At 43.5% G+C, this 20,685-nt stretch overlaps 1 long non-coding RNA gene across 2 annotated transcripts in view; it reads left to right on the top strand.

Moving 5' to 3' along the window:
- The first annotated feature begins 752 nt into the window (after nt 1–752).
- LOC140848640 (uncharacterized) overlaps nt 753–20,685 on the top strand; it is a 37,464-nt gene continuing 17,531 nt past the window's right edge. For both annotated transcript variants that reach the window (XR_012129728.1, XR_012129729.1), the window contains exon 1: nt 753–909. This is a non-coding gene — a long non-coding RNA (uncharacterized lncRNA). The remainder of the gene's footprint in view (nt 910–20,685) is intronic.

Below are 20,685 nucleotides of genomic sequence, written 5' to 3'. Positions count from 1 at the left end.
GTCATTGTGCTTTAGGAGTCTGAGAATTAAAATTTTAAATTTATTCTGTAGTTTTCAGCCACCCTATGAATTGAATATTTTTCTTCACTTTAAAAAATTTGTTCAAGGAACTCCTCTTAAATGTTTCTTAGACCTTTCCATTCTCTGTGTTTGATCTTTGAATTTCTCAATCACATCTGTCTCTTTCACTCTGTACTGCAGTCTGGATAGTTATTTCATATCTATTTTCCAGTTCACTAACTCTGATGAGCTATGACTATTGCATTTTAAAGCCAGATTGTATTTTTTTTACCTCAGGTATTTTAATTTTAATTTCCATATATTTGGTCCTGTTTCAAATTTAAACATTTTGATTATTTATTCATGTCTTCAAAACCTTTATTTCATTTTCAACACATTTCTGTTGTATATAGGTTAATTCTAATATGTGAAGACATTGTGGGTCTAATTGTGCTAAATGTTGTTTCTGTTGACTCTGATGCATGGTTGAGGCAGGTGATAGTGAGATAGGACTCTTGTAAATCTCAAAAAAAAAAACCCAATCCATCTCAGCCACTTAGTTAGACCTCAGCTGCTCTGAGTCATTGTGCCCTGGGCAAATGAAGTTCAGCCAATACACTTAGATAGACTTCAGCTGCTCTGATTGGTTAGGCAAATGAAGCATTGTACTTTCAGCCAATCAGGAGTGAGTTCCCATGTCATTATGGGGTGGGACTTTCTCCTCTCAGGGGTCAAACCCTCTACACCAAGGCCCTGAGGGCTTCCTCTCTTGGAACCCCTCCTGCATAGCAGGAGATTTTGCTCCCTCATTCATTCATTAAAAGCTTTGCTAGTTGCTCCATACCTTCATCTGCCGGCTTCATTCTTCCTTGCCTCTACAACAAAATCCTGGGAAAAAACAGCATTCTGGTCAGTAACATGGTGACTTGTAATGGTATGTATTTTGTAATTTCCAATTATGAGCTCATGTTTAATTGGTCTTAACCTGTGGGAACCCTTAGGAGCCTGGGTTGAGATGATTTCAGAGAGGATTTGTGTTTATTTCTGCCTTCACCTGGAAGCACTAAAACCCTGGGCATGTACAGTGTTTCCCCTGCACCCCCCCAAAATTATATAGTATTTCCTACATGGCCAGTGCTGCACTATTTGTGTCCTCCTTGCAAAGATGAGGAAATGGAGATAAAAGGAGATCATTCAACTTGATCAAAACCGCACAGATTATTTATGGCAGAATTGGAATTTGAAACCAAGTAGCCCTATGATAGTCTCAACCACTCTGCTATGATACATCTTTCCTTCATAGCCAGTAAAAATTCAAACCAGAAACCCACCCCAGGGGCCAGCAGTGGTCACAAATTCTTAGCTAAGGCTGAGAAAATGGTTTTCCTTCTTGCCTCCTGCCTTGTTCCATTTGGGCTGCTATAACAGAATACCATGGTATTAAACAACAAACATTTATTTCCCAGAGTTCTGGAGGCTGGAAGTCCAAGATCAGGGTGTTGGCAGATTTGGGGTCTGGTGAGTGTCCATTTCCTGGTTCACAGGCAGCTTTTCACTGTGTCTTTACATGAGGAAAAGGGTGAGGAAGCTCTCTGGGGTCTTATAAGGTCTTTGCTTCTTATGAGGGCGCTAATCCCATTTCGAGGGCTCCACCCTCATGACCTAATCACCTTCCAAAGGTCCCACTGGGGATTAGGTTTTCATATAGGAATTTGGGGAGGGGTCACACACAGTCAGTCTGTAGCACCTCCCACTTGCCAACAGGCAGGTTTCCCCCCCTGGCCTATGCTTTTGACTGAGACTGTAGTTCTCTAGTTCTCAGAAGGCTCAGCTTTCTGTAATACTCCAGCTTCAAACTTTGATCTCTGAGGAACCATGGTCTGCTTCAGGCCTACACGCAGGTGTTAAAATCCAAAACTCTCTGTTCTTGGCACTGGTGATGATTCTGCATTAAAATCCGCAGTTTATGGCTTTGATTGGTGGTACCCATCGATGCGGGTCTCTGTGTGGTGAAGGTTCTGATGCTTTGTACCCCACTTCGCTTTAAGGCGGCTTACCTGCACAGACAGTTCCGGGGCTGCTCTCCTTTCCCTCCCGCCCTTGGACACCCTGTGGCTCTAGCCGACTGGAGGCACATACACACTATTTTCAGTCTTACTCTTTTATCTATGCAGGTTATTGGTGTTATCCCTTTAAAGTTTTTTAGACTCTTCTCTTTCCTTTGAGGATCTTAAGTTTCTCTCTAATCTGTCTAGGTAGTTTATTTTTTTATTTTGTTCTATATTTTTAACCTATCCAGCTGGGCCCCCTATAAGCCTTTTCCGGCTGAGAACATCTCCTCCTAAGTCTGTGAAATTCTCAGCCTTTTCTTCTCAAAACATTTCCTTTCTTTTCACCTGTCTCTCTCCTGGTGGGGCTCCTGGTACGTGGATGTCACGACCCCACGTTGGCACGCCCACTGTCTCCCAGCAGCCCCCCATCCTCCTGTCTTCCAGGGGAGCGCTAACCTGACCTCCCACCTCCGCTCCGTCTCACGGGCATGCTGGCATTCCACCGGCTGAGATTCCCGTTCAAAATACTGCTGTTTCAGACTCCCTTTCTTGATTCTTTTTCAGAAATGCTTGAACCTGCTTCACGATCTTCACATCCTCGGTTAGTACTCTGAGGACTCTTTTAAAAAGTTTATTTTATATTCTTGTTCTGTCTGATCCATTAATTCTGTTGTGTCTGGCACAGGCTGTCTTTCATAAAATGGCATGTTTGCCTCTCAAATATCTTCTCACTTTTCCTCAGAACTCTCAGCTGCTTTGGCTGATAGGTGTATCTGCCAGATGGGGTAAATTCCTTGGCCGTAGCTTGGGCTCCTCCAGGGAGGGCTTTGTATTTTTCCGGAGGTGGTGGTGGGGTGTGGCTTGGAGGAGAGACCCTTTTGGGTTGCATTCTGGGCTCACCCACCCCCTCTCTTCTCTTCTGCTCCACAAGGCTTGTCTGTAAATGTCTTAGTCCCTCTGCCCAGACACTGTATTAGTTGGGGAGTACCTCTGAATTTGCATTGTCCAGCTAAGAGAGTAGAAAGATGGTGAGGAGGACTGAGAAGACCTGAGAAGCTCACCCAATGTGCTCTTGGTGCCCCTCATAGCTGGGGTCCAGCCTTGCCCTGGGGTCACCAGCTTGCCCCTCTGGGAGATGGCTGGGGTGGAGAGGGCCCTGTTTATTTCTTCAGGGCAGGAACTGGTAGTGGAGCAGGTGCAGAAGGCTCTGGGATGCAGGTAACATGTTGATGTGAGACTCCAGTGAAAGGGATGGAGATGGTCAGTGGTGCCATCAACTTCCAGGCATTCTGTATGCAACATGTTACATTGAGCAATGCAGGAACTGGATACATGCTCTGAAGAAACAGGACATGTGAAGAAACTGGATGCATGCCATTTAGATGGGAGAGAAGTTGCAGCACTCACGGCCCAGAGGTGGCAAATAGGTATGAGCTTGTGTTCTGGCTGTGCTGAGCTCTCCCAGTGGCTGTGCGCACCAGGGCTTCCCAAACTTTACCTGCAGACACATGACTGGAGGACCTTGCCAAAATGCAAGTAGGTCTGAGTGGAGTTGGGTTTTTGCATTTCCAACAGCCCCTATGTGCTGACCACACTGTTGGCCAAAGTCTGTGAACCACACTTTGAATATCAAGGTTGTAGAACCCTGTACTTAGACGAGTGCTGAGGCCTCGGTGTGGCACAGCAGGAAGCCTGCCGGGATCACGTGTCTAAGTCTGCCAAGGTGCTGGGGGAGGAAGCGTCAGCATGCAGCAATTTCCATCTCTGATTAAGTCATTTGTGTTTTTTTTTTCACACTTCAATTCTATTTGGAAACCCTCTATTTTATGCTGTAAATTTTCTCTGTGGTGTTAGACCATTTTTCCATCTATTTCATAAGGCAATCATTTTTATTCATTCTTTTATTATTCTTTTATTAATCATTTGCTAATAATTGTAATTCATTCCTTCATAATTGTATTGATGCAGCCAATCTTTTATTCATTCTATTATCTGCTAAACATTTATTTAGTGCCTACTCTGTGTGAGGCATTGTTTTAGTGTAAAGAACACTGGCAAACAAAACGACAGTCCCTGCCGCTATTTCTGTAGGAGGAAAGAGATAAGGAATGAAAGCTTGGGTACAGGAATGCGTGAACACATAGATGAAATACATAGGAAATGCATAGACAAAAAAGGAGAAATAGCTACTATGTGAAGCCCCATGATATTATTTAAAATTTTAAAGGGATCACCCGGGCTTCTCTGTGAAGAAGGGTGGAAACACGAGGACCAGGTAGGCAGTTGATGCTGGCATGGGATGATGGTGGCACAAGGGAGAGGACAGCTGTGTGCTTGGCGAGAAGTAGGAGAGCCTTCATATTGTGCAGCCTATAGTCCATTCCTGTGGACTGGATCTGGGGTAGGAAGGAAAAGGAGAGGTGGTGAGGGTGACTAAGGTTTGGGGCTGAGAAAAATGAGAAGACTGGTATCTCTATTTACTGAAATATCAGAAGAATAGGCTCTGGGGTGCCAATTTGACACCTGGAGGCGTTGAGGGGGCTGTTGGGTCTCTCCATGCGTGGAGTTCAGCACAGAGGTCCAGGTATGATCTGTAGTGGTGAGTTACCAGCAGAGAGATGGTATTAAAGTCACAGGAGTAGGTGAGGTCACCCAGGAAAGTGTAGCTTGGAAAAAGAAGAGGCTCCAGAGCTGTGGTGGGGCCCCTAGAGGTCCACAGAGAACACAGCAAGGGCGGAGAAGGGAGAAACATCAGCCCTACGTAAACGTGCTTTGGCAACTTGATATGTTTCCTTCCATGACGGCAGAAGGCTAAGCCTTTTGGTGTCTGTATTCATAATGTCTAATAATGCTGGACAGCAGTGTCACACCGTCACCTACAGGTGGTGCAACTTGACAAAATGAAATACTCAATGGGCATGTACTTTGGACTTAAGTCTTGAGGTTCTGTAATGCACGTGAAGATTCAGTTTCAGTGGTTTTGCAGTTTGGTGTTTTGTATATTGCGTTGACTTAAAATGATGCACAAACAGCACACAATTAGCTTAAAATGGGTCATGTTCATGTCAAAATCTTTAATAGATATGTATACATGTGCACAAAATAGAAAGAACACTAACATTTATTTTCCCACAACAAATTCTCCGAATATGAAATGAAACTTCACCGCATGTCAGGGTTTTGGATCAAAATCTTGAGATGATCTCTTTACTCTCTTTCCAACTCACTTCTTTGCTATCTCTCTGTAATTGGCTTCCCAGATTCATTTTTGCAAGGTGCAAATCTGTGTGAAAATCCCCCAATTCTTTCACATCTCAAAGCCAAACTTTGAAAGGATGCTATGTAAGTGACCTGGCAGGGGCAATCTAGAGCAGCTAAAACTCCAGTGCTGAAATTCTACTCATTAACAAGTTGTTAAATAATTAATAGGTTTGTGTTTAATTGCTTCTGTGTATATAATCTTGCTTTTTCTGAAAACCATCATTAATTTTCAGTTAGTTCCACTCGAAGTAACAAGGCCTAATGCTTCCAGTTGGAAAAAATGAATATTTATGAACACTTGCTCTATCTGAAGCTAGAGGAAAAATAGGATTATTCATTTCTTTAATGTTCAGAAAGGGGTAGGGGAAGAAACTTGTCCATTTTAGTCTCTGACAGTATGTTTATCTGGCAAGTTTAGATCTCTGACCTCAGCTAATTTCTCTAGAGAGCTTGTTAAATTTTATCTTAAGTGGAAATTCTGTCCTCAAAAATCCCAGTTTTTAAAGGTCGTGCTTAAGACAATGTCACATTTCACACAAGTGACTCTCTGCACGTGCTGGTTCTGGCATGGACACCAACTGGACAACATCTGTCACTTGGGTGCTAGTGAATGGTTCTAAGATGACTTTGGGAGCGTGAGATCATAGGCGGGGCTCCCGTCTCTCCTGTGCCAGGCGTCCTTGTGGCTCAGGCTACAAACACCATCTACAATGCAGGCCCCCTGTGGACATCCGTGCCTTAGCCCTGCGCCTACACAGGGGGAAAACACTGGGGTTGGACTGGTGTTAACCAGTCTCCACAACAGAAAGCAGCATCTAGCCAGGGAGGTTCTAAAAATATATAGGATTTCGGGCAATTTTATTTTCTTCTTTTCAGCTCTTGTGCTTTCCACATTATTTATCATTACCAAATAACAACATGGGAAAACCCACCCACTGTGGCTCTCCAGACGCTTACAAAGGACTCCGGATGTTTGGTAACGAGGTTTGCTTGACTGTTTCTCTGACTCTCTTTTGTGACTGGAAGAAAAGCAGGGTAATTCTCTACATGCACACCAACCAGCGCTGTGCTTAGTTTTGCGTGTTTCTGATTATTATAGGAATGGTAACTATTGTATGTGGTCTTCTGGGACTTGAATTTTCATGCAACATTATGTTTTTAAGATTCATCATGTTGTGTGTAGCTGTAATTCATTCTTTTACATGGGGCATCATAGAGACTTGTTTTCTTAGAATTCCACTTTCAGAGTCACCCATGTTGTTGTATAGTTGTTGTTCATTCATATTTAACAGTACATAATATTCTATGGTGTGATTATATTGTGATTTTTTTAAATCCATGGTTCTGTTCCCAGTTTTTTGCTATTCTGAACTGTGCTGGGTGCCGGCGCACCTGTGTTAGATTCCTTAAGGCTCCTAGGAATATATTGCTAAGTTCTCCCATATGTGTATGTTTGACTTTACAAGATAATGCAACATTGTTTCCAAAGTGGCTGCACAAATTTACGCTACTGCTGTTTCATAAGCTTGTTAGCTGCTGCCAATTCCGTGGGGCTAAATAGTCTATCATTGCATCATGATTTGCATTTGTCTGGTTTCTAATGAGGCTGATTATCTCCCTTGGTTATTGGACATATGCTTTTCTATTTCTGTGAAATGACAGTTCACAACTATGGACATTTTACTGTTTCTTTTTTTTTCTTACTGACTTAAAGGACTTCTTTGTTGATTGTAGATACTAAAAACCTTTTTGTTTTCAGTTATGTGCTTTGAACTTCTCTCAGTCTTGAGACTCCTTTATAGTGTGTTTTGATAAATAAGCTTTTAATTGCAATGTAGCTAAAATTATCAATCTTTTTAAAATATTTTTTTTTCCCCATTCTGTTTAAAAGCTCCAATATCAAGGTTGGAAAGATATTCTATATTTTCTTATAGACATTCTTGAGGTTTACTTTTCAGTTTTGAGTTTTAAATTTGAAATTAATTTTTTGTATAGTATAAGGTGGATAACCGATTGTACTTTTTAAAAATGTGGATAACCGATTGTACCAGTACTATTTATTGAAAAGTTCCTCCTTATGCATTTCTCTGTGCTGTCATCTCTCTTCTCTAAATGTGTGGGCCTAGTTCTGTGCTCACTATACTTTATATCTGGCCAATGTATCAACTTCCTTGACAATGTCACCCTGGCTCACTCAGGGCGGCTTAATGGCAAGTGTTCATAGCTGGTGGTACATGGTCTCCAGTGTTGTCTTAATTTTTACTGTTATTCTTAGTCTTTTGTACTTTTACATACATTGTAGAATCAATCTGTCAGATTCCACAGAATCCTTATTCAAATTTGGATTGAAAATGCATGGCATCTATAAGTCAATAGAGAAACAATCGATGCCTTTTGACACTGAGCTTTCCTGCTGTGTACAGGGCATACTGTACCCCCAAACAAGAGGCTATAATGAAATAAGAGTGGAAAATACCAAAGGTTTCTAAACAAGATTTATAGAAGGAATATTCCATAGGTAGTTGGAGAGCAGAATGAAAGTGGCTCAAAACTGAGTTGCTGATTTGGAAGGTAGAATAAGGCGATCTCTTCCTCTTACTCCCTCTGTGGGAATGAGGAAATGAGGGGAAATTGAGGGACTTGAAGATACATCCAAGCCATAAAATCGTTGCCTAATAATAATGGGCAATCCAGAAAGTGATAAGAGAAACAGAAGAGTAGGAAAAAGCCAAAAAAACAAGAGAATAAGTTAGCCTAACATTAAGGAAGATTTAAGCTAAACGAACCATTGGATGCTAAGTGAAAACAATGTTAAGGTGCATAGCCCTAAAAGAACAGCTAAAATTTCTGAAATTTAGTTAAAAAAAAATAGCCTATCCTAACATTGTATAGAAGGGAGGCAGGCTATTTTTAAGATAGCATGAATTAGACTGGCATCCGTTTTGTCATTTTTCAACATAAAATTCTAAAAACCAATGGGGGTGGTCTCTCCAAAGTTCTAAGGGAAAAGGGTTGGAAAGTCAAATTGTGTATTAAGTCAACAGTCACAAAAGAGAAACATAACCCTCCAAACATGCAGATTTTTACAAACTGTATTACTTAAAAATTGTTTCCTAAAGAAACTCCTCCAGCTTGTTCACGAGCAGAGCGAAAGGTGGTGGCCCCCAGGAGGAGGAGGCGCACCGTGTAAGAAAAGGGAAAGGTGAAAAGAGAACTTAAAGGCAATATTACTCAAAACCTTCAACCTTGTTGTCTTTTTTTTGAATGAAACTTTCATGCAATAATAAGTAATAATACGAAAAACATCAAAACAGTCCGCAACTACAGTTTGAGAAAGTTTAAGTAATAGCTGGGTTACCAGGAGAGGCATATAGAATTATGCTAAAAGTCTTCTCTTTATGGTAAAGAGTTTATAGAATCTGACTAATTTTGGAAATTTACAAGGGGGAGAAAAAGCCTGTATAAATATGTTTGGCATAAAATATTTAAAGGTAATTACTCTTTTACCAGAAGTAGGGTGTAGCTATTCCAAACCTCTGGAATAAAAATATTTAATGAAAGATTTGAAGTGAATACAGCAAATTTCAAGAGGGAGAAAGAACTGACTTAGAAAACACCAAGATGGTAGGAATGAAAGAAGGGGGAATTTCAGTAATTGTGAAGGAGTTAAAATTTGGATTAAAGGAAAGGAAGAAAATATGCTAGAAGTTGATTTCCGGAAACACACCTCAAACAAAATAAAACAATAGCAGAAAAGGAAAACAAACAATAGGACAGTGCTTTCAAGAAAATACAGCACATTAATGCAAGTACAACACGATTATCCGTTTTAAGAACAACACAGCAGCACAGACTCCGAGGCATCACTCCTTGTCTTCCAGCTGACAGCGCTCAGTGCGTGCTGGCCCCTTGCTGAGCACTTGGTTCCAGTTACTTCGTTTAATAGTCACAAGAGGTCCATGAGTTCGATGGCTTTTTAGCCATTTCACAGATGAAGAAATTGATGTTCAGAGAAGATAAACAATTTGCTAAAGATAATGCAGCTGGGAGGTGGCAGAGCTGGGAGGGAAGGGTTGGTATCTGTGTGGACAGCCTCTGGGGACCGCATGTCAAATCCCCACCGGCAGGGACACTTCCTTTCTGTCTGCTCATTCTGTTCTCTGAAGAGAACAGGAATGTCCTGCAAACCTGAGCTCTGGGGAAAAGAAGCTTTCCCAAGACTTCCTCCTGTCCATCTCTCCTCCCTTATTCAGCCCTGCTCTGCCACCGGGGTCTCTTCTTGGTCATCCAGGAGATGGCACATGACTGTGGCTGTTCTATAGAGAAAAGTCCAGTTCTCAAGTTCAAGGACTAGTGGTAGTTCCACCTTGGGTCAGAATGGCCTTCCATACAAATAAACAAACAGTGGTTGTATAGCAGCAGAATTTTTGCTTCCGAAGACATCTGGATCCCCAGCCCAGAGGCATCTCTGAAAGTGTGATAAATACCCACTTGCTTTGCAGGGGCCACATGGCTGGGAGGAGCCCATGGTCCAGCCTCTTTCCCTTGCGTCCAGACACTCGTCTTGTTCCCGTGGGTCCGTGTCGCTGATCTGGGCGCAGTGCGGATGGGAGAGGGTGCTCCGTGGTCTGCCAAGGGCTGAGAGAGGATAAAGAACACCTCGCAGCTACCAAACCCCGCCTGTTCCATTTAACCCAGAGCCGGGCAGACAGAGAGTACAGCGCAGGGAGCGGTGGCTGCAGATGCTGGGAGGCTCTGCGGCCGGTTCTGGCGCAGCGCTGCCGCTCTTGGGCACACAAACCGCGGGTTCTGTGACGGAGGAGGGATAGGCCCTGACCCCGCTGCACCGCCGAGCAGCCAAAACGTCTGCGCAAGAGAGCCCGGATCCTGTGCTCAGACGCCCCCCGGGAGTGCCGCAGGGTCCGCGCAGTGCAGAGGGACCCTGAGGATGGGCGGCGAAGACCCCCGAACAGGCTCATGGGCCAGCCCGGCTCACCAATTGGCCCTCTGCCCCGTCTTCCCCCACCCCCCACCCCCCAGACCTCTACCCACTTTCCTGCATTGTTTTACCCCCTCCTTGCTCCTTCTGGGACCCCTACCCAGGAGACAGGAGGGATAACAAAGACGTAGGATTGGGCATGAGAGCCGAAGGCCAGGACTGGGGCTCAGCATTTGCCAGCTGTGTGCCCACGGCCAGCTCACGGCACAGCCCTCGTCGGCTGCGTCCTGGGCGCACCGGATCCCCACTTTCTCTGCTGGGTCACCTAGCCTCCACCCTGGGGTGTCCTGCACAGCTCACTGTCTCCCTGCCTCCCACTTTGCCTGGGGGGCATTAGAGAAGTTCTCAGCCTGGTTTGCAACTGTTTGCAGTCAGAGCTCGGGCGTGCATCCCGCAGTCACTCCTCACCGCCAGCTTGGTTTGTGCCAAGGTGGCGTCTCTGAGTTGTCAGCACCTTCACTGGTTTCTCTGAGGATCCTGGAGTTGAGGGGCGCTTTCCTGCCTCCATTCCCTTGCATCCCTTCCAGAGGAGGAGCCCCGTGGTCTTGGTGGTTCCTGGCCCCTCCAACCTATGTCTGGTCTGTCGAGGGGCCTGCAAAGCCACGAGCCAGCTTCTGGGCCCAGATCGAAAGCCGGCACTGTCTCAGGTTATCCTCCACGTCCTGGAGCCTGGTCCACGGCCTGTCCTCAAGGAGGTGGAATCCACAAACTTTTCAGGAGAGGAACAAATAGAGCCTGTAACCAAGACAGTGTTAAAATATGTGCCATCATCCCACCTTTCCTCCAGGTGACCCTAAATAACATAGTAGTAACATTGCTTCTGGATATACAAGGTCTGTGTGTGTTCGGGTTTTCCACCATTTGGAGCAAGGACAAGCATTTCTATAACCACTCATATGGACACAGGGTTGCCTGTCCATCCTGACACTGAAACAGTGTTCACAGCCCGCTCTGTAATTCCTGCCACCTAAGGCACCATGTGTGACTCCGTGGAGCTGGCTGAGATCATGTTAACTGGGCAGTGATAGTGTGCGGGCCAGTCTGAGCTCCATGCCTGGACCTTATGAGGTCCTCGATACATGCGGACTCTCCAAAGGCTGGTTTCAAGTGCCAGAATGGGCAGTGCTCCTTGCCTCGCTGGAGGAAATGGAACCGAAGCTCAGAGTGCCTGGCTGGCACTGCCACCCGTCCTGTGCCCTTACACTCCCTTCGCTCCGTTGGCCCTTGTCTGACTGGGCTTTGTGTCCCTGAGTGGGAGCCCTCCTGTCTGCCGTGTCCCATCCTGCCCTTCCCTTGCAGCTGGACAGCCTCACCTGCCTCTGTCCAGACACTGCCTGCCCATCTGAATCCGCCCCAGCCATGTGCCCTGCGTGTTCACAGTGACCCCTTTGTTATTTTTGTCCATTTGTTTCCAGTCTATCTCCCTCCTTGATTCCATCCCGATGTTTCTTGTCATCTCAACAGATTCTTTTGTCCTGTAGGGAAGAATGGAGGCCCACCCCCTCTGTACTGACAGGTCACTGCGCCTTCAACCCTTCCTGGCCACGGCCACTGTCCATCTCACCTTTCTGTGTTGGGGCAGTCCAGGTCCCCCGGCCTTTCTGCAACAGCAGAAAGGTTCTTTGGCCCTGTTGCCAGCTCCAGAGACACCCAGAACCCTCCATCCAGTAACTGCTGCTCAGTGTGCGGCTCCACCGCCATCTGGGGATGTGCTCTCCCCCGGTTCTGCCTCTGGCTTCCCAAGCTGTGGAGGGGGGGGGGCACATCTCCATGCGGTGTCTGTCCCACCCGTCCCCGGGTTCTCTGGCCAGTGTCACACTGCCAGGCGGGACGCCCCTGACATCCCGGGGATGCTTCTTGCCAGGGCTGGGCTCAGATGCCCACAGTGAGAGCTCTTGGACCAACGGGCAAAAGCAGGGGCAGCCTCAGGCAGGACTGTGCTTTTCTAATGAAAGCTGCTCTTTCTCGAGAAGTTGAACCATTTGAATATACCAAGCATCTCACACTTAGGTGAGAATTCTTTTCCCATTTTCCACTAAGAAACCATGAGAATAAATACGTCATTCCCTGGAGTCAGGACCTTAAGAACCCACAAGACCAATGGCCAGTGTCCCCGCTATAGTTAGAGGGATCATTGATGAAGTGTCTTTAACAATTACAACAATAATCTGAACAACAAAAACACCAAGCTGGGCACATAAAAAGCATTTCCTAAATAAATACTATCTAAGTGTTAAGGTTTTGTAACTGAGTGAAAAAGTCAGCTCTCTGAACCCCTCCCGCCTGTGTATTTGTCACCTTATGTAAACTTTGGGCCAAAAGGAAACCTAGGAACAGGGCTTCTGCTCAGCCCAGCAGCCCTGCACACGGGCTTGTTGATCGTCCAAAGGAGCTTGGCCTGCAGTCTGCGAGTTGGGCACATACTCCTGACCCCGAGCTGGCCCCTCCGGGAGGCCGGGAGACGTGTATGGAAGTGATGACGCCTTGTCAACGAGCTTTAGGAACATCATAATCAGACCTGGTTGGCGAGAGTCAGCGAACCAGGGACGTGGACTTTCTCAGCTCTCCTCGCACCTCCCTGGGGCCCCGATGGTTGCAGCCTCAGACACCCCCTAACCTGCCCCGCCTCCTGTTCCCCATTCCCTAACATAAAAGAAGCTTGCAAACAACCCCGAGTCAGGATGGTTCTCTAGGGCACGAATCTGCCATCTCCTCGGTCTGCTGGCTTCCTAAATGAAGTCACTTTCCTTGCCCCAACACCTTGTCTCTCAACCTCTTGGCATGTTATGCTGCGGCGAGTGACCCGAGCTTGGAGGGATACTCTCTAACAGTGTGATAGACATGTATTAGAGAGAAATCTGATTTATTAAAAATAATCCTTTAGTGAATTCTTGGCAAGCAGAAAGCTTCCTCACAGCCTCCAGGGAAAAGGACCGCGAGAATGGCTTCGAGTGGATAGGTGTGGCGTAATGTTCTTTTGATGCTCATTTAAGTTTGCCCACTGTCATGTCAGGTCTTCTGAGTGAGCTTGGAAAGGTGGGAAGGCATTTTCTGGAATATTTAAGGTCTGGTGTTTGTGGCATGGTGCAAGTGCTTCTGGCAGATTTGAAATATGAAAGGATAAAATAAGGCCACCGGGTTATAGGTCCAGAGACCCTGCAGGAAAAACTCAAAATTCATAGCCACAAGTTAATGAATCCTGTCTCTCCACCACATGCCTTGTACCACGTGTGAATGAATTTCAAAGCATGCTAGCAAAGATGCTTCAGATGTACTTTTATTGAAGCTTCCCAAGACTCCACTAGAGCTGTAAGTTCAGCCAGGGAAGCCGAGCAAGGGCAGGGGGTCCGGGTACCCACACATCAAGCACTTGACATGCACCAGATAATTCAGTCATCATTACAAGCACTGGGCATGGGGAGGGTTAGGATTCCCATTTTACAGATGAAGAAACTGAAATTGAGCCAAGTTATAGCACTTGTCAAAGCCCCACAGTCAACAGGTGGCAGAGCAGGATTTGTGCCCAGGTCTGTTCACTCCCAGCTCCTGCTGGAGAGGCACCCATGGGATGGCTTGGTCAGCAGGCAGAGTCTGACCTCCTGCGTCAGACTGTGGGGAATGGAATCCAGGCATTAGCTAAAGTTAGCGCATCGAGTTCCTAAACGCCCTCCGAGGGTTTAACTCCCGCCAAGTGAGTGGCTGCGAAGAGCTCAGTGCTATTTGTCTCTCACTGTGACTTCACACCTGCACGCACGGGTCCAGAAATAACACGATTCAATCCTGATCGCAGTTTTGCAGATACTCGAGCTGTGCTCAACAGATGTCTTTTGATTCTGCAATATTTCCATCTGTCAGAGCTGAAAAAGCAATAAATAATAATGCTCCCACATTTACATAGCAATTGAACACACTGCAGAGTAAAATAACTTTGTTTCTTTCCATTTCAATGTTTTGTAACGCTTTCTGAGTTCTCGGGACTTCTGCGTATCATTCCCAGGATGCTTGTGGAAAGCAAATATTTAGACTACGTGGACATTATTCAGTTTTAGAACATATTTTTTTTTTCGGGAAAATAAATGTTCCTTCAAGCAGATGGTGCTACTCTCTCATAAGCACAGCCCATAAGCCTCCTTAATTTATTTCTGCAGTCCTTGTATGGCACTGTCTTTAAAACATCCCTTGTGGCAGCCACAGATGTGTGTGAAGCCTTGGCTGTTTTCTCTTTTTCTCCCCTACTGAAGGTCTGTACAAAAGTCAGCTAATCCCGAAGGGGGTTATCCTGAATTTAAAATCTTTCTATTCCTGGAGGGCCCTCCCGACAACACGTCAGCGGGCTGCATCAGTACTCGGTCGTGTCAGACGCGCATGACACCACAGGGTGCTCGAAAGCTGCGGGCATGTGTTCACGTCTGCAGGATTTTCCTGTTACTCTGAAATTCGTGATGTAACGCGGGTCGTGACTCCTGCGGCTTCTGTCATTTCAGACTCTGCCGGCATAACTGACGGGGGGATTCCACTGAGAGGCATGGGATTTGTGGCACTAACTGGGTGTAGATTTCAGGGCCCAGGAGTTTTCTCCAATGTGGTTGACATGTGTGCTGGGGGGAGAGATGTTGGGAGGGTGCGGGTATCACCGAGAGTTGCATCCCAAGCCTTGACAAGGCAGCGTGGAACTCGCTCCCCTAAGTCCAAATCTTTGGGGAGAAGCAGGGTAAGCAGGGTGCTGTGCTCGATAGCAAGGACTTGCATTCTATTTAATTGTGCTTCTCTGATTATTGAAAAATGGTTATAGGAAGATGATGAAGCTGTGAAAGTAACGGCATTAGCAAATAGCAAAGGGACGTGGCGATCCATCAATCTGCAAAGTGCTGGGGACCTCAGCTCCGCTTCCTATGACTTTACTATTAATAATAGTGAATAATCAGAGCTGGGCTTCCTGAGCGGCTCTCATTTCAAAATTCTGAGGCGCTGTCCTAATATTAACCTGTTCACTCGCACGCCTCCAAGTCCTCAATTCCAGGTAAATGAGTAGCAGGGGAGGGCCGTGGTCACAGGTGCATGTTGACGCCAGCCCGAGGTGGGTCTCGGGGCCCAGCCACGTGCAGACGCCTCTGGGTGGGTGCCTGGGGCGCCTAGGTAGGTGTGGGGGCTCTGCGCAGGCTGCCCAGGGCCAAGGGAGGGGGCAAGGCTCTGGTTGTCCACACTGGCTGTCATTCCCCCAGTTTACATTTAGGTCCACATCCACTTTGAGCCGGGTTTTTTTTTTTTTTTTTGAGTTGGTTTTTGTAAAGGGTGAAAAGCCCGTGTCTAGAAGCTTTTTTTTGTATGTGGATGGATGTTTTTCAGCACCGTTTGCTGAAAAAATTATCTTAGGTCCGTAGTGTTGTCTTTGCTCTTTGCCGCAGATCAGTTGACTGTGTTTATGGGCTTCATGCCTGGGCTCTACTCTGTTCCATTGGTCTGTTTGCCCATTCATTTGCCAGCACCGCACTGTCTTGATTTCTGTGGCTTTATTGTAAGTCTTGATGTAAGATAACGTAAGTGAAAACCTAGGTACATAGTCAGAGCTCTGACTTTGCTCTTCTCTTTCAATATTGTGCTGATTTTAATTTGCTATATAGATCTGCCTCTTGTAGAACATATAAATGGAATGACGCAGTATCTGTTCTTTTGTGTAAGGCTCCTTTCACTTGACTCCATGGATGGAGATCCACCACACAGTGTGCATCATGAGGCCATATTTTTTATTTTTGACTAGTAATCCATTGCATAAATATCCTTAAGTCTGTTTAGCTCTCTTTCTGGTGATGGACCCTGGGGCTGTTTCTAGTTTTTGCTATTATGAATAAACTGCTGTGAACAGTCTCACACAGTCTTTTTCTGTGGACATATGCTTGTATTTCTCATGTAAATAAATCCAGGAGTGGAATGTTTAGGTTTTTATTTCAATGAGAAAGTGACAGACCGTTTTCCTAAGCCGCTGCACCACCCCGCGCCCCCATCAAGGATGTATGGGGGGGTCCTGCTGATCCTCATCTTTACCAACATTGTGTATTGTTAGTCTTTTTTATTTTAGCCATTCTGGCGGGTGTGAAGTGGTATCATATTGTGATATTTTTGGTGTTTCTTTACCCCCTTCACCTATCTTACCGACCCACTCCAACCCCTTCTTCGTGTAACTGCCAGTCACTTCTTGGTGTCTATGAGTCTATTACTCTTTGTTCATTTTGATTTGTTTTTAGATTCAACATGTAAATGAAATCATATGGTATTTGTCTTTCTCCGCCTGGCTTATTTCACTTCGCGTAATACCCTCTAGGTCAATCCCTGTTGTCACAAATGTCATGATTTTCTTTTTTTTGGCTGGATACCATATTGTGATGTTAATGTGCTTGATAGGGTATTGATTGGTGTAGTTCACTAATGCTGTTGGGCCCTTTTTCTTATTGCTTAAGACCATTCATGTATCTTCCTTTGTGAAGTGTTTAAAGGTTTGTTTCTCATTAATTGGGCTATTTTTTTCTTTATACTTTTGAATTGTGGGAGTTCTTTATATATTTCATAACGCATCATTTTCTGCATTATGAATAACTTGCCCATTCATTTTATTTACTGAGTCTTTTTATAAGGAAGGATTTTTAATATTGATGAAGTATTATTTTTTGTCTTATTTGTCTTATTTTTCCCTTATGCTTACTACTTTCTATGTCTTATCTAAGAGAATGTTGCTTACCCACAAGTCACAAAATATTCTTCTGTATTTTTTTCTTCTAAAAGTTTTATAGTTTAAAATTATATGTTTAGGTCTATGATCCATCTCAGATTAAATTTTGGGTAAGGTACGAGGTAGAGATCAAAATTCGTATTTTACAGTATGGATTTCTGGTTCCAGAACCATTGGTCAAAAAGAACATTATTCCCTATTGAATTACCTCGACACCTTTGATGGATATCAGTTGGCCTGTATGAATAGACATTATATTCTGTTCAATTGATCAAAAGCCCCTGCTTATGCTAATACCACAATAACTTGGAATCAGGTGTTATATGTTCTCTAACTTTATTCTTTCCTTCAAAATCCTTTGGCTAAACTAGGTCCTTTGCATTTTCATATAAATTTTAGCTTCAGCTCCACAAATCTTATGTAGATATCTGTTGGAATTTAGATCGTGATTAAACTGAATCTATAAATTGGTTTTGGGAGAATTAATGTCTTAACATCAAGTCTTCTATCCCATGGGATTTCCATTGACTTAGACCTTCTTTCATTCCTCTTCATGACGTTTTAATCATTCTCAGTGTATAGTTCTGGCACAACTTTTATTAAATTTATGATCAACTATTTTATAATTTCCGAAGCTATTATATAGTGAATTGATTTTTTAAATTAAATTTTCTATCGTCCATTTGTAGTTTACAAAGCTGCGGACGATCTGTGTGTGCTGGACCTGCCTCCAATGACGTTGATATATTTGCTTATGGGTATGGGAGTTGCTTGTAGATTTCTGATTACCTAAATAGTATTTAATACTATAAAATAAATAATATAAAAAAACCTAATAGTATTTTCTATTAATGCACCTGTGCTACCTCAGAGCTGAGGCAGTTGTTCTTTCCTTCTAGTCTTTTGGCCTTTGTTTCTCTCAACCTGTCACACTGGCCAGGCTAGCTGCCAACGTTAAATACAAACGATGAGCGTGGACAACGCTGCCTGTTATTGTCTCGAGAGGAAGGCCATGAGTCACATGGCATCTAGTATGGAACTAGCTCTATTGAATATTTTGTATTGTGTATGCCCCTTTTTGGATGGAGAGGTCTTCAAATCTTACTTAGGTGAGTGTAAACATTAATCAGTGTTGAATTGTTGCCAAATGTTTTTGGGGATTTGTTTAAATGAACGTTTGATTTTACCTTTAATTGGGTTAATATGGTGAATCCTGTTGATTGATTTTCAAGTATTATATCAACCTTGACTTTTTAAAACCTGATATCTTCTCTTTTTATAATATGCTGATTTTGATTTGCTAAACGTGTATTATGAATTTTTGTAGCTGTGTTCAAGAGAGTTATTGAGCTAAAGTGTTTTCTCTTTTTCGTAATAGGGTTTTCAGGTTTTAGTATTTTGCATGTTGCCCCATGACACAAATGAGAATGTATTTCCTCTTTTATTTTCTGAGAGAATTTATGGAGGATGGCATAATTTCTACCTTGAATGCTTAATAGAATTCACCAGTACCCATCTAGGCCTGAAGCTTTCCCTGAGAGATTATTGAAAGCGGAATCAATTTGTTTAATAGATACTGGGCTATCTGGGTTTTCTATTTCATCTTGTATCAGTTTTGATAAGTTGTATTTTTCAAGAAATGTGTCTATTTCACTTCAGTTGTTAAATTTATCAGCAAAAAGTCATTTTTAGCATTTTCTTACCATTCCTATAGTATCTATAAGATTTGTAGTAATATGCCCGCTTGAGATTCTGATATTAATTTGTGTTTCATCTCTTTTTTATTGATTAGCTAGCTACAGATTTATAATTTTTTTTGATTTTTCAAAATCTGAGCAGGTGGTTTTATTAATTTGTCTCTGTTTTATTGTTTTCTATTTTATTGATTCCTGCTCATATATTTATTATTTCTTTCTTTATATTTACTCTTTTCCTAGCATTTCTAGGTTGAATCTTAGACCACCGATTTTAGATATCTTTCCTCTGTAGCGTAACTATTCAAAGCTATATGTTTCCTTGTATTACTGCTTTAGCAGCCTCCCACAATATATTTTTATGGTTAGTCAGTTCCTTTCTCCCTGTGGTGGGCAGCATATGTAATTCTGCCCAGTCCCCTTGGACTTAGCTGGTGGCTTAGAGTCTGCTCCACACATGGGCAGTTCAGGAATCTTCCAGGGATTTTGGGACCATGTATAGGGTCTCCCTTCTGTCCTCTCTCTAGCTGATGAGAATGACATAATTCTTCTTCTGGCCTTAAGACTCTGTTGCTTGTTTCTGAGTCTTACCCACTTTCTGTCCCTGATGAGGTCCTGACCTCAGACAGCAGGAAACTTGCCCAGTACCATTCCCTTCCTTCCAGCGTGGACTCCCTCCAGTCTTTGCCTATTTGTGGCCCCTTTCCAGGCTTTTACAGCCTATAGTTGGTGTCTGTGGAAGGGTCTGTCTTATAGGAACTGCTCTGTCATTGCTGGATTTATTTTTAGTGACTTTGAAAAGAGCAAGTTTAGTAAAAAAGAAGGGATTCTGATTGTAGGAAGTTAAAAGGTACATGCTTATTGAAGAAGTGGAGGATGCCAGTGTAAAGGAAGTGCTAATGAAGAGAGAGGAGATACTTCAAGAGTGTGTATCTCCCAGTGCATCCCCGAGCCTAGCACCATGGTTAGCCCATGTTAGGTTATTTATTAATATTCATTGTGTGAATTTGAACGATCTGTACATTTTTCATATCCAAATCCTATAGTTGATGTATAGGAACTGTCTCGGTTAAAATTTAAACTTGGCACCATATAACAGGGACACAAAATAACAGTGATTTCAACAAAATAAAAGTTTATTTCTCCCTCATGTAGATTTCCAAACCAGTGCAACAGCCATCTCCTGCAAAGCCATCCAGGATTCAGGCTTTGTCCAGATCAACCCTCTTTCCTTCGTTTTAAGGGAAAAACACTGATGTTGCACACTACTACTTCTGTCCCTATCCCAGTGGCCATCATTTAGTGCGATGGTTACATCAAGCTGCAAAGGAATTTGAGAAGTATGGTCTTCCCTCTGGACTGCTAGTTAACTAGTAGGAAAATCTGTTGCAACAGAGAACACACATTAAGGGACAAGTTCAGTCTTGTATCAATAATCAGTATCATAGGTACTAGGGCTTTATTTATATTCTATTTCATTACTTCTTTTGGAGTTTCACTGTGAACTGATCTAAAAAATTGCTCTAGGAATACATGTGCATCCTTAACTGACTGCTGTCTACTTAGTTATTGCACCATTTCACTTTTCACAACTGTGCAAACTTTGCAACAATATAATTCTATTTGCCCACCTTGTTCTTTGTGCTATTGTCATAATATATTTTACTTCTATGTCATAATTAATACTACTTTTCCTTTAAACAATAATTTGCCTTTTAATAAAATTAATAGGAGAAGCAGTATGTTTTAAATATCTAGACATGTGTTTACCATTTCCTATGCTGTGTTCCTTTCTGTGAATACGTGTTTCCATAGTACCGTTCCCCTTGAGCTTCAATAACTTTATTTGGTATTTAATACAGTGAAGTTCAGATGGTGAAATAGTCTCTTAACTTTTTAAATAAATTTCACTCTCATTTTTGAAAGGTACTTTCACTGGATATAGAATTCTGCATT

This window comes from Manis javanica, chromosome 4, assembly GCF_040802235.1.
Source record: "Manis javanica isolate MJ-LG chromosome 4, MJ_LKY, whole genome shotgun sequence".
In the NCBI taxonomy this organism is placed as follows: domain Eukaryota; kingdom Metazoa; phylum Chordata; class Mammalia; order Pholidota; family Manidae; genus Manis; species Manis javanica.
This window is presented reverse-complemented; position numbering and strand designations above follow the sequence as displayed.